Source organism: Pezoporus flaviventris, unplaced genomic scaffold, assembly GCF_033815535.1.
Source record: "Pezoporus flaviventris isolate CSIRO_AGI_PZ_B2104156 unplaced genomic scaffold, CSIRO_AGI_Pfla_v1 ptg000072l, whole genome shotgun sequence".
Lineage (NCBI taxonomy): Eukaryota > Metazoa > Chordata > Aves > Psittaciformes > Psittacidae > Pezoporus > Pezoporus flaviventris.
The window spans coordinates 8681568-8695246 of record NW_026892620.1 but is presented as its reverse complement, the minus strand read 5'-3'; the positions used below and the strand labels follow the sequence as shown (position 1 = coordinate 8695246).

At 37.4% G+C, this 13679-nt stretch overlaps 1 protein-coding gene across 1 annotated transcript in view; it reads left to right on the top strand.

Annotated features, from left to right (window-relative positions):
• ITGBL1 (integrin subunit beta like 1) overlaps positions 1-13679 on the top strand; it is a 137361-nt gene that overhangs the window by 48962 nt on the left and 74720 nt on the right. The window lies entirely within an intron of this gene.

The window sequence follows — 13679 nt, the reverse complement described above, 5'->3', positions numbered from 1 at the left end:
GAAATAACAGAAGAACTAAAGTGTATTCTTTTCCATTGAAGGAAGAATTGAGGGGCCTTGTAAAAACTAATAATACCGGGATACCAGGCTAACCTTTTCTTTTATAATTGTCTTTAAATACCTGGAAAAAAGTATTTTTTTTCTTTTCCTTCACCTCCTTCTCTCTTCCAGTCTTCCTGTTTGCAAAGAAGGTGCAATGATTTGTAAAGGTATCCTATTTTGAGTAACTTATTTCTTCACTAATTCTCCTGGTATTCCAATTGCTGAGCCCTCCTTCCGACTCAGTCAAGTTACTGGATTTTCAGACTACAGGCTGCTACCAATCCAGACCTAACCTTTTTCAAAGAATGACTGCAATTGCAACATATTTTAGCCTTCCATATCTGTTCAGTTAAGGATAAAATCTCCCAAATACCATACAGCATGTTTTGGAAAGCAAAGTCTATTTTAGTTTCACCGAGGAGCCAGTGCACAACTTGGTAAATTGGCAAGTCTGTACTTTGGAGACTGTGATGACAGGAGGTGCTGCAGGAGGATTGGCTGGACTGTAAATGAAACTGCCAACCTAAGGCATCTTCTAGGAAACAGGATATGTCTTTATTTTGCTGAAATTCAGATTCTTCTTAAAGCTTATAAAGAACCCCACAATCTTTGCACGGGTTAAAAGTTCGCAAATGTTTAACTTTTCTAAAAACACAGGGAAAGAAATAGACAGTATTAAGAGATGATTAATCTTCAAAAGCAAGGGAAGAAAAACCTAATACCTAGCAGTATAGTGGGGGCAGAATATAGCCAAAATAAATCTTGAGAAGCAGTTGTTTAACATTTGGCACTACTGAAAAGAGTGGATAAATGTGGGCATGATTTATTGTGTTCAGAATTATATATTGATCTAACCCATGCTCTTTATTGGAATTCCAGGGTATGCCCCTCTTATGTTTCCTCAGTGACTGAATATTTTCAGAACTTTCTAAAATGAGATTTTAATGCACCTGTGTTTTCTCCCCCAATAATGGCCTATTAAAATTGCATGCAATGCTCAGTTTGTTTTTAAACATTACTGCAAGCTAGCACATGCTTGAACACTCTAGTTTTATACAGCTCTTCTTTTTGCAATTTTCCCCGTATGCTAGCAAAAGCTTTCGAGAAGTTAGTAACTCAATTTCAGGGATTACTAGCTGGTATTTAACAATTTAAATCTATGCTGTGACAAGCTATGGAACTGTTTTTTCCCATTTATATTTTCCATGTCAAGTGTGCCTCTGCATTACTTTGAAGAGAGAGGAACCAGATTTCCTACCAGACGCAAGTCTAAAGGAGACTGTTAATGCTATTTATGATCTTGGCTTAGGGATTCATAAATTACTAGAGAACTTCCGTGCTTAACCAAAAGACTGAAAAATATTTTTCTGATTTAAATCTGAGGAAACTCATTAGCTTTGTTTATGCTTTCTTCTTGAGCTGCTGCTGTGCAAAGCACACCCACAAGGAATTTATTTTAAACTAATCTTTGTAACAGAAAGTGTAGGAAGAATGTGCAAGTACATCCCTTAATTAATTACATATGTAGAAACACCATTAAATAAAATTGTTAACCATTCCAATTAACTAAGTATAATTATCATGAAGGCATAGAGAATTTATGTTTTGTGATGCGTAAACACAACTTGGATGAATATTAAAAGTTAATCTATCATTAACACTAAACATAATTATTTCAGATAAGAAAGTATATCTTCTAGGAGATCCTTCATTTGAAAAAAGTCCTTGGATCACCAGTCAGTTGTTCCTTAAACAGTTACTGAGAAGTGATAACTTTTTATCATGCTACTAAATTTCACTTCAGTGTAGTCATTGTGGGAGACTTGTAGTTGTTTTATGAGTATGCGTTCCCTTTCCTGCCCTCTGGCTCACTATGCAAAGGAGACGTAGCATAAAGAATTAGATTCTAAGTCAATGGTGACTGCATAGTCATTGAACAGGCACAGCAGGCTCCCTGGATCCTTCCTGTGCTGAGGTTCACCAGCATTATGGCCTTCAGACCTCCTACAGAATTTTCTTGTAAGTAAACGTAATGGGACATTTCAACTGTCAAGGAAAAGGGTGTTCAGATAAAACTGTAAGACGAAGGCAAAGACACATAGGTGGCATCCTCACCAGGCCACATGTGAGCCTGGCCACATATTTCATGTATAGCAAATCAAATGTTACTACTGCTAATCTGAGCTCACCCAGTCCTTAAAGTGAAGTTTGTGGTGTCAGCCTATGCTCTGCAGTACCAACTGCACTAATTTTGAATGTACAAAGTGTATGACATTACTTTACCCCTTAATAAAAATGGCTGAGCTTTTATGATTTAACTACAAACTTCCCATTAATGCTGCTCTTCTTTCAGGTACCTAGTGATGAACTAATAGCAGCTCTTCTCACAAAATCTCTTCCAGTATCCAGGATTTAGAAGCCCTGACTTAACTGCAGTGAGTGCTTGCTGATGTTACATGGCTGAGTGCCCCACTAGGGCATCAATGGGAAAGGGGCTGATGGTGTGGGAGGTAATCATGGCCATGGGCAGGGTGGAGGTACCCCTGGGAGGCTGGATATGGGCAGGGAGGGCTGGTGGTACCCTCACTGCCCTGATAGGCTCACAAAACTGATCAAGGAAATAAAAGCATTGCAGGGTAGAGGAGCCCAGAGTTGTTTACTATATGCATGGTCACTACTTCTTCATCAGGGCAGACTTTCAAAGCTCCAGGTAATACTGGACTTGGAAGCATGGTGTTTGGCTAGGTGGAGAGAGGCAGTGCCTGTGGCATCACTAACTGGCTGTAGCTCTGTAGGTCAGTGTGTTGGTGCTGATAGCAGTAAAGATAGCAAGGAGTGTTTGAGTGAAACAGGGTTTCACTGGATATTTCACATTTGTTGAATCTATAAGGAAAAAATCTTTCCTCAAATTGCTCTTCAAACAGCTTTTTGAAAGAGATTTCTCAAACAGTAACCACTGCATGTTAGATGTTCAGGTCACTATGATAGGTTATCTGAGACTGGAAGCATTAGGAGTCCTTCATCTGTCTTTGGGCTAAGATCCACAGCTGGAAACCTTGAGAGCTCCTATACAAACACAGCTACCAATGTTCCCAGACTTCCTATCAGACAGCTGAAGATGTGAAACTGTAGAGGCCGCCAGTTTTTCATGTGTTCCTTTCTTGTGCCCATGGGAATCTAGAAGACCCTTGATGGTTTGGCTTAAGTAGCTGATGGGCAGGCTTTTTTTGTGTGTGGTTTTTGGTTGGTTGGTTTTTAATAATAAAAATGCTGCAGCATTTTAGGGTGTCCTGGGTTCAGCAGTAGCAGTTATTTTTTCTCATTCTTAGTAGCTGGTGCAGTGCTGTGTTTTCTGACTCTCAGGCTGGGAACAGCACTGATAACACCGATGGTTTTAGTTGCTGCTCAGTAATGTTTACTCTGACCAAGGACTTTCTGAGTCTCATGCTCTGCCAGGGAGAAGGGGAAGCTGGGAGGAAGCAGAGACAGGACACCTGACCCAAACTAGCCAAAGAGGTATTCCATACCACAGCATGTCATGCCCAGTATATAAACTGGGGCAGTTACCCAGAAGGGCTAGATCACTGCTCGGGTCGGGCTGAGTATCGGTCAGCGGGTGGTGAGCAGTTGTATTCTCTTCCCTTGTTATTTCCCTTATCATTATTATTATTGGTGGTAGCAGCAGTGGTTTGTGTTATACCTTAGTTACTGGAGTGTTCTTATCTCAACCTGTGGGAGTTACATTCTTTTGATTCTCCTCCCCATCCCTCCAGGAGTAGGGGAAGAAAGGGGTTGGGGGGAGTGAGCGAGGGGATGCGTCGTTCTGTGTTGCCAGCTGGGCTTAAACCATGACAGAGGGTTGTTTTGGGATGGTGGTGGTGAAGCCAGACATCAACTGTTTAATGTCACAGAGAACCAGAAAATTCTCTTAAGTCAGTTTTGGATCATCACTTTTGGGCTTCTGGAGCCCAAAGGTCATGTGTAGCCACAGACCATGGAAGGAGCAAGTGAAAGAAGAGTAAGTGAGCAAGCATTTGTTAGGGTTTAAACCACCACAGTCCTAGCAACTCAGTTATTTCATCTCTTGGGCACAGTTACACAAACGTGAACCCACTGATTTTATAAATCTTCCCACAAGAATGTAGTTTTTAAAGTGTCTACAAGTTTTAATGTCTGCACAGCTAAACGTGAAGTTTCTTCGTATTTTTTTCATTCTCTGCAAGTTATTTCATGGAAAGGAATTGTTCATGTCTCAGGTGTAATTTTGTTCGATATGTTCATTATTTTTACAAAAGTCTGCACTGGGAAAGTAATATACAGCAAATTGGTCTTCTAGAGAAGCCAAAGAATACTGCTCTGCCTATTAAAAGATCTTCCTACTTAAAAGTTGATTATTTTTGTTCTTAAAAAAAATGAGAAACCATTTGGTTAAAAATGAGTAAGGAACCTTTCACAGAACCACTGAATTATTAACGGAAACCTTGACTCTAGACTGTTTTGATGGATAAAACTAATTTATCTCTGTCTCCCTGAGATATTTATATCATCTGTCTAAACAGCATGAATCACATTTCAAATGATACCAACTTGTGCCACCTCTGGGGTAACAAACTGGAGCTGTTCCAATTGAGTGTTGCTTTCCTTCATTTTAATCATTTACAATATCTAACTGATTTTTATTACAAATGTTCCGGTTCCACTTTACAGTGAATTTGTATTCATAGCCAAGAGAGGGAAAAGGGGAATGCCACTAATAAGCAATATCTTCCTCCCCCTCATATTTTCTACCCTTTCAGTGGAGGTAGAGGAAAAGTGAATATTGTCTTTGATTCTTGAAGTATACATATTTATACATAGACATAATCTTATTTATACTGGTTACACATGAACAGTAATAAAACACATAGGTTTTTATATATATATAAATGTGGGGTTTATATACCCTGCAAATAAAAGACTCAAGCTATGAAAGACAATTTGGTGTCAGAGCACTGTCCAGTACATTAAGGTACTTAAACCATATATTACCCTTGGCATGCATTGCATCTGGAAACAGTGAAATTTGAGTGGCAACGTTTTTGAAATTCTCATGCCTTGCACATAATTTTTCTTAAACAATGGCCAAAAAAGAATTCAGAATTGGCCATGAAATGAACTGCCAAAAAATTTAGTGTAATCAATAATGACTTCTATCAAGTGAGAGCACATTACTTACAGATTGTGTATTCTGATGCAAACTTTAAATGTTTTCTTAAAATATTCTTCTGTGAATGCTAATACTTTTCATCTCCAAATTCAGCAATAGTACTTTAAAATCAGCTTACTTGCAAAACTTCCCTGGGATATGATTAGAAGGTTTTCAAACTGCTTTTTTGACATTGACTTCAGTGATTGAGAACACACTAAAGTACTAAGTTCCTTATCTCAACATGAAACAAAGAGGTTATTGCTATAAATGATATTGCAGAGTGTTAATAATATAAATAGGCATAATACTTAGTTGATTTATAACCTGAAAAATAAATAACATCAGCAGTCATGCCCTCACATCCATCTCTGGCATATTTTCTACATTTCTATGTGGGTTCTAACCAATTTTTTCATTTTGGAACTCTATTGAATATTTGTTTACTAAAATATTGTGCTAATCAATCCCTGCAACACATGACACAGCAAGTGCATAGGACTGTTATGTTTTTTGCTTTGTATACTAAACGGGTGTCCTGGGTTCAGCAGTAGCAGTCATTTTTCTCCTTCTTGGTAGCTGGTGCAGCGCTGTGTTTTGACTTTCGGCCTGATGTTTTGGTTTGGCCAAGGACTTTGTGAGCCTCATGCTCTGCCAGGGAGGAGGGGAGGCCAGGAGGAAGCAGAGACAGGACACCTGACCCAAACTGACCAAAGAGGTATTCCATACCACAGCACGTCATGCCCAGGAGGTAACTGGGAGTTAGCCGGAAGGGCTGGGACTGCAGGGTTGGAGGAGGTATCGGTCAGAGCTTGGTTGGGCTAGGGGGGGCAGTTATCAGTTGGCTGGTGGTGAGATGTTGTATTCTCTTCCCTTGTTATTTCCTTTATCATTGTTATCATTGATGGTAGCAGTAGCGATCTGTGTTATACCTTAGTTACTAAATGTTCTTATCTCAACCCATGGGAGTTGCATTCTTTTTTCGATTCTCCTCTCCATCCCCCCGGGAGTAGGGGGAGGGAGAGAAGGGGGGGAGTGAGTGAATGAGTTGCCTGACTGGGTTTAAACCACAACAACGGGTTTTCCTTAAGAAGCATATACAGTAGTTTGTTGGTTTTTTTTTCAATCCATACCTCTGTTGGAGTTATGATTTAACAACATTAATGATGTTTTTGTTGTTAAAGTGCATCCAGTAATAACTAGATTGAGATGATTTGTCACCAGTTTTTGTTTTAATTCGAAAAGTCCATTTCAGATAGACTTAAAGCAGCAGGAGGAATGCAATCACCAAAAAGAGCTGAGAGGCAAACTGTGTGACAGACCCTGTGTGCTCATCACAGTGACTCAGTCACTCAGGCAGCTGAAAGGCCAGTGCTGAATGTTCATATCTGTTATTCTGGGCTACTTCAAGGTCTGGATGCCTTAAATTAACACTAATGAAATGGCTTAACATAAGAACATCTAAGTTCAAAATTTGGGGATTTTTTAGTATTCTTTTGAGAAATAAATAGGGTTAAGTTTCTTTTCCTCCCTAAAGGCCTCTGTGCTTACCGTGGTTCTTTGAAAATCCCTGATGCAGTTTTTTATCAGGGCTGTGGTTTGCTGATATGGGGCTTCAGTGACAAGACTGGCTTGAAATGTTTGATCATTAGGTGGCTGTTTTCCTTCAAATTTCCCCATCTTTTTTAAGAGCTGTTTCTAAATCCAAATCAGTCCCCTTAACCAATCTATATTTTAGCCTCAGAGTATCAGCATACAGAGAGTAACAAGTGATGAGATGTGAAGCAGGAGCCAGTATTTTTGTGAATTCCTCAGCATTGCTGAACCTAATTTCAGTAAGGGCAGAATCCCTAGGGTTTACTGCAAATGTCTAGAAGACATCTGGTTTTCACTGGAGATAGCACAACATAAACAACTAAGACCCCCCCAGCCTTAAAGGGAAATTAATTTCAAACCTATTGACATAGAAAATAAAAATTATGCAAACATTTTTTTATTTTTTTTCCCCAGAAACTGCAACTCCAACAATTCTGAAAAAAGAGACTCAGAGATATGCTTCAGTTGAATGCAAGGCATAGTTACTGAGAATTTCACAAATGCAGCTAAACTAAATAGGCCATTTTGCTAATCTTATCCTAACGTAATCTGAAATATTTGCATTAGCTTTACATTGGTGTAAAGTTGCAGAATCTACTTCACTGACTACTGAAAAGAAAATCATCCAGTTGGAAAGAACTGTTAAAAACATCTTCACTATGCTGGTCTAGGTTTGATAGTGAAGAACAATATTTCATTCTTTTTACTTTCCCAAAATTTTCAACTCTTACAACTCAATCATCGTTCCTATCCATCATACCGATTTAAAGTGGGAATCCATAACAACAAGTTCTTCGTATTTCTTCACCTATTTCATGAAGTGTTTTTTAGATTTGAAAAGCACTTCATGAATCACTCTGTGGCTGCTAAAAATGAATAGTAATGAGCCCAATTCAATTATCATGCCAGCTGCTGATTTCCTTCTGCTGGCTGACTTTATGCTATGGAGAAGAATCCTTATGCTAAACCTCACCTGCCTGTAGGAAATAGATTCCATTACAATTTTAAAATGAGAATTGCCCTCAATTGTATTCTTACATAGAATAATTGGGCTTTAGCTATCAAAAATACGTGACAGCAAGGACATCTGAGTGTATTTTAATGCCTGGTCAAACAGCCTGGATCTTTGTACTCCAATGAGAGACTTCTTTGTACTGAGAATTATTGTGCTATAACTAGTGCTGCACAACCACATAAACAGCTATTCTACAAAAGGCATTATCTCCAGTAGTGTTGGCTTAATGAGCCAATGATTTAAGAGCTTGGTCCTTGCAGTTTAACAAGCCCATGATTATGTTTTACAATTGCCCCTGGACAAGGAGTGTTCTTTTCATCTTACAGAGAAAAGAGGTAAATAAAACTTGAAAGGTACTATATATTCTCATTGTTTTGGGGATTTTTTAATTTGTTTGTTTTGTTTTAAAACTAGCTTTCCCTAACCAAACAACATCTAAAAGCTCTCAAACACCAAGAAATTTGTCCTTAACAAAATCTCTGGCTTTATAAAAAAGGGAACTTATGCTCTTATCTGGGAACCCTGGTGATGTTGTCCTGTGCCAGAGGTTATCTAGAAAATGAAAGATCCAAGAGTTGGATCAGTCACCTTTCTTTCAATTCAAGATCTTAGCCTCAAGATAATTTTTTTCTAATTTTTCTTTTCTGCTAAGTGTTTCTAAGTAGTCTGCATTTTTGTGCCCCACCAGCACTCAGTTGAAAAGATAATCAAAGCACATAGCCGTGCATACATTCGCATATGCTCTTAGGTGGCAAAACCAAGGTAGTTAACAAAACAAGGCATCTGTTTTGACTGTTTGCATTGCCTATGGAAAGTTTAACCACTAGGATGTAGCAGAGCTTTCAGCCATAATGAGCATCAGTATGATATAGAAAAAATCAACAAAAACTGGTACAAAAGTGGGGAGGATCTTATCCAGTGGAAGGCACAGAAATAACAATAACACTGCTGAATTCTGCAATTTCTGTAGATATAAAGAAATGAAAGCAATGTTCAAATATGTTTTCCAGTTTACCCAATAATTATGCAAAATATTTGTCCTCATAAACTAATGGAATTCAACCTATAACTAAGCTGATATCATTCTCCTTTTTTAATTCAAAGTGTGTCAGAATATTTAAAACCTGCCATAGATTATTGTAAGTGAAGCAAATGAATAAACAAATGTTTTTTTTTGCACACATACAAGTCTAGTGATACACTGAAATTCAAAGTCCCATCAGTTAAGTTTGTGTGTCCTGTTTAATCATTGTATGCTTCCCAGTAGTTTAACGAAGAAAGAAAGCCAACCTCAGAGGACTATTCAGCCCACACAGGGCCTGACTCACCCTACAGAAGTGCCTGTCTCTCATGACGGATTACAGCTGGATTCCAGCAAAATCAGGCTTCCAAATTGGTGCCTTGAATACGTGCCGTTCAGATGTGGATTCAGAACTTGAAGAGATTTTACTTTTGTGTCTTTGCTCTTGGACCTATAGTTATGCAAACATGTTGTAGGAAAACATTTTTAGAATGCACTTAGAATGAAGTTAAGAGCCTAAGAGTTGCGTGGAGACCTCATAGCAGCCTTCCAATATCTGAAGGGGGCCTATAGGGATGCTGGGGAGGGACTCTTCGTTAGGGACTGTAGTGACAGGACAAGGGGTAACGGGTTAAAACTTGAACAGGGGAAGTTTAGATTGGATATAAGGAAGAAATTCTTTACTGTGAGGGTGGTGAGGCACTGGAATAGGTTGGCCAAAGAAGTAAATGCTCCATCCCTGGCAGTGTTCAAGGCCAGGCTGGACAGTCTTGGGTGACATGGTTTAGTGTGTGATGTCCCTGCCCATGACAGGGGTGTTGGAACTAGATGATCTAAAGGTCCTTTCCAACCCAAATCATTTTATAATTCTATGAAAGGCATTCTATTGAGGTCATCTTTCAGCTGATGTTTTAATTCCTAACCTATTGCAATGTTGTAAGTGGCTAAAATTCTACAGGTGTTTTCCCTCGAAAACTTGATGCATTCTTCTAAAGTTTAGAGGCCCAATGGTAATTTTCCAGGATAAACTGGGCCCATGCCCATTTTACACTGTGTCTAACATTTCAAATGCATTTTCTGTACCTACTGGTATGTACTGAACAGGTGCATCTCGGGCTTAGTCACACCATCTTTCCAGGGCTGACATGAATACACACTCAGGCTCTTTTTCTTTCCATCTGGGGAGGCCTTAGCCTATGATGTCCTTTCCTTGTCCTTGGTGTGTGATCCTATGTTTTGTATTTCAAGATTCAATTCACTTTTGTTGCCTCAGTCCTTCAGATTCTCAGTCCAGTTCATTCTGTATAATTTTCCATCTTCACCTTTCTACTGAGGGCTTATGGGTTTGTGTCATTGACCAATGATGTTAGCATACTCTGAATTTTTGTATCAGTATCAGTAAAAAACAGATTTAGTCCCTAACCTATCCTTTGAAACATCACCAGTAATCTATCAGAGTAAAATTCCTTTTGGTCCTAATGTTTCCTTCTCTTAAACGAAGTTGTGATTTTTTTAATGTTTTTTTCCTAAGTGGCATTGTGTCCAATACATAAGATCTTATCAGCTACATTTCTTGTGTTCCTTTTGTTACATTAGCAGTTATCTATAAAGAGAGATGCTAGGTTAATTTGGCATAATGATAGTATATTTTGGGATAAATTTGTTACTTGCTATATTTTTCATTTTTCATTACCTCAGTGTCTCTATCTATGCAATGCTTCATAATTTGTTTCAAACCCTTGCACAGCTCATGAGGTTACAGTCACTTGTTTTGATATTGTCTGGGTCATGCACATCCCTTTTTCTTAAAAGAAAAAAACATTAGTTTTGTTATTTTTCAGACATTTGATTGCCAGTCTGATGTATTCATTAAAATACTTTGTTATTAAACTGACCTTTCATGTGTGAATATTGTAAGTACTCTTGAATGCAGATTATGGGGTCTTGCCCTTCTGGTCTAGACACTTCCTTAAAAACAGTTTTATGTCTTTGTTTTGTTCTCATCTTAGATGAGTAATTTTCATTTCCACAGAGTGTATCATTAGCCACACTGCATTTGCTGCTGTAGTCAACATCCCCATATTAATTTTGTTTTGGACTGTCTGTAAATTACCTTTAATCTTAGCTGCATTTTGCTGCTTGATGAAGACACTCTTTTTCCTATTTTCTTTTTATTTGGATGATGAAAGTACATTTTAGTACTTGCATTTTTGCAAGATCTGACCCTGCCTAACATTTTCTGTTCTTGCTTTCTCCATCTATTTTCTGACATCTGACAGTTTTCCTTGCATATTGGTTTAATTTTCCACCCTACAAGCTTTCTGCGTGTGCCAGATATACTCTCTGAGGTGACTGCTCATCTAGGTAGAAATGGCATGCTTTGCTATAAAAGATTCTCCATGTGTTTGAAGCTGCAAGTTTTTCACGGCCCACAGCCACAGACTTTTTCTTGAAGGAATTCTAATACTTCCTTGAGTCCAGCAATTTTAAGACTCAATTGTTTTCTGATTTTCTTATTTTCTGATTTTTTGAAGTAAAAATCTGATTTATTTATGTGTGGCATTTATTCATTTTACAGCCATTTTTTAAAACAAATGAATGAATGTGTCATCACTCTGAGATAGCTCTCTTGATGAACTATTTAGTAGGGTTTTGTAGCTTCCTTTTGTCATGTTACGTGTCACATCCTCAGATAACTGTGTCTAAGCCTCATTGGTAGAATTGATTTTCTGTGAAGTTACAGTACCACCTCACAGTTCTTACAGTGCTCTTTACTCTTTATTTACTATTTCATAATATTATTTGCTTTCTAAATCATGCAGAAATTAATATACAATAAAAGGGATCCTATGCAAAGCTATCTGAAAGGAACTGAAAACCCTTTGTACCCTCTCTAATTTGCTTGCAGCTTATCAGATACTTGCTCTACAGTTCATCACATCACTATTTTTGCCATGAAGAAGGCCATAACATAGGTACATGTCAATGTGGGAGATAAGAAGAGATTACTATGTCAAACTGACATGCAGTTCTACTGTATTATCTACATGACAGGGAAAATTCAGTGAGTTATGCAAGCTAATGCAGGCAGTTTTATGGCCTTCTACACTCCAATATAGTCTTACACAAATTTTGGGGCAGAATATTCTCATTGCTGTAAGATTAAAAAAATATTTAACCAGTTGGAAAAATTAGGACATTTTAAGAGCATGATCAAGGTCAAAATTATTCATACAATCTTACAAATTTATATTAATTAAATTCCTTATAGTTGCTTTCAGTTTCATGCAGGAGATCTTCCATTATTTCTCTCAGTTTAATTTAATTTATTTTTTTTTGTATTTTCTTGTTAAATAAAGCCAAAAATCTGCTCTGTATGACTAGTCTTATGGAAGTCTTTTTTTTCATTTTCTTTAAGCAGGCTGTATGAATCTTAAATGAAATTATTTTTTTTCCTCTATGCACCATATGTTAGATTAGTGGATCTCTAACTGAGAGAGGTTATTGCTGTTGGACCACCAGTACTAAACAGGAGTTCTTCTGCCTTACTCTGTCATTTAGAATGGGAATATCAGTCTTCCTTTTATAAGAGCATCTTTTCTTCACTAGCAGACATCAAACTGTTAAATCACAAAAGTGCCTAACATAAAGAATGCAAAGTCATTGTGTTAATAATAGTAAATTCCTTCCTTTCAAGGAAGGAAAACAGGGAGACTGTTATGCTTTGTCTTTAGGTATTTTAGCTACCATTTTCTGGAATGTCTTATGCTGTTGCCTTCAGTGAAGCAGAGTAATGGCAAGATTAGGTTTTTATTATATATCCGACATTTTTCGTTAGTTTTGGGGGTTTTATAATTGTCCATTACTAACAGAGAGTTATTCAGCAATTTTTTAGGTGGAAACTCTTGTTTTAAAACACAAACTAACATGATTCTGTAATATGGTTTTGAACTACTTTTTTTCAGCTAAAGAATTTTATCTTGTCTTATGACCATCTTGGAAGGCAAACAAAATTTTACTGAGCAACATAAGATACTCCTTTTTCTCATTAAAATTTTCTATTTACAACAGTTATTTTAATTCCTTCTTATTGGCATCAGATAGGGCTTGTATTTTCAGACAGTTGACTCTATCTGCAGGCAACAGATGCATTTAAAATAAACTGCAATAAGATTCTATTTTTGAGATCTAGTGATTGCAAGGGAATCATTTGTCAATCAGATATACATTCAAGTTTTTTTTTAATTAAATATTCTATTTTGAAAGATTTGCATTTGTTTTCACATTTGCTAACTAAAATTGTAAAGGAATGCTAAAGATTTATGTGATAGAAATTTTCACCTGGAATTTAGTGTGGAACATGATACTTAATGTACAACATAAATAGTGTAAATTGTCAATTCATTTGCATATTTGGGTATTTTTCAAGAAAGCTAAAGAAGTTTTATAAACAAACTTTCCTTACTTTTATCAGTATTGATGCTATTAGGTATATTACAATTTTTAAGCAATGAGTTCTTGAAATGATAGAAGGCTAGCATGACATCACCTAATAGATTGAGCAGCTGCATTATTCTTTAAGATATTTCACACTTAGCAAATAATCATAAGCAAATATAGTCCCACATAATATACACTACATTGCCAATATCACGTCAATGTTTAAAGGCAAATTCAGTTTTGCAGTGGCAGCCAAGTAGACTTTAAGTGGGTGGGAGAAGGCTGGAAGAACCAGTAGCCAGGGGAGGCTCTGGGAAAAAAGATTTATGCCTCTTAGTAGAGGAAGGAGCTACAGCTGCTGCTGCATGAGGAAATTACTG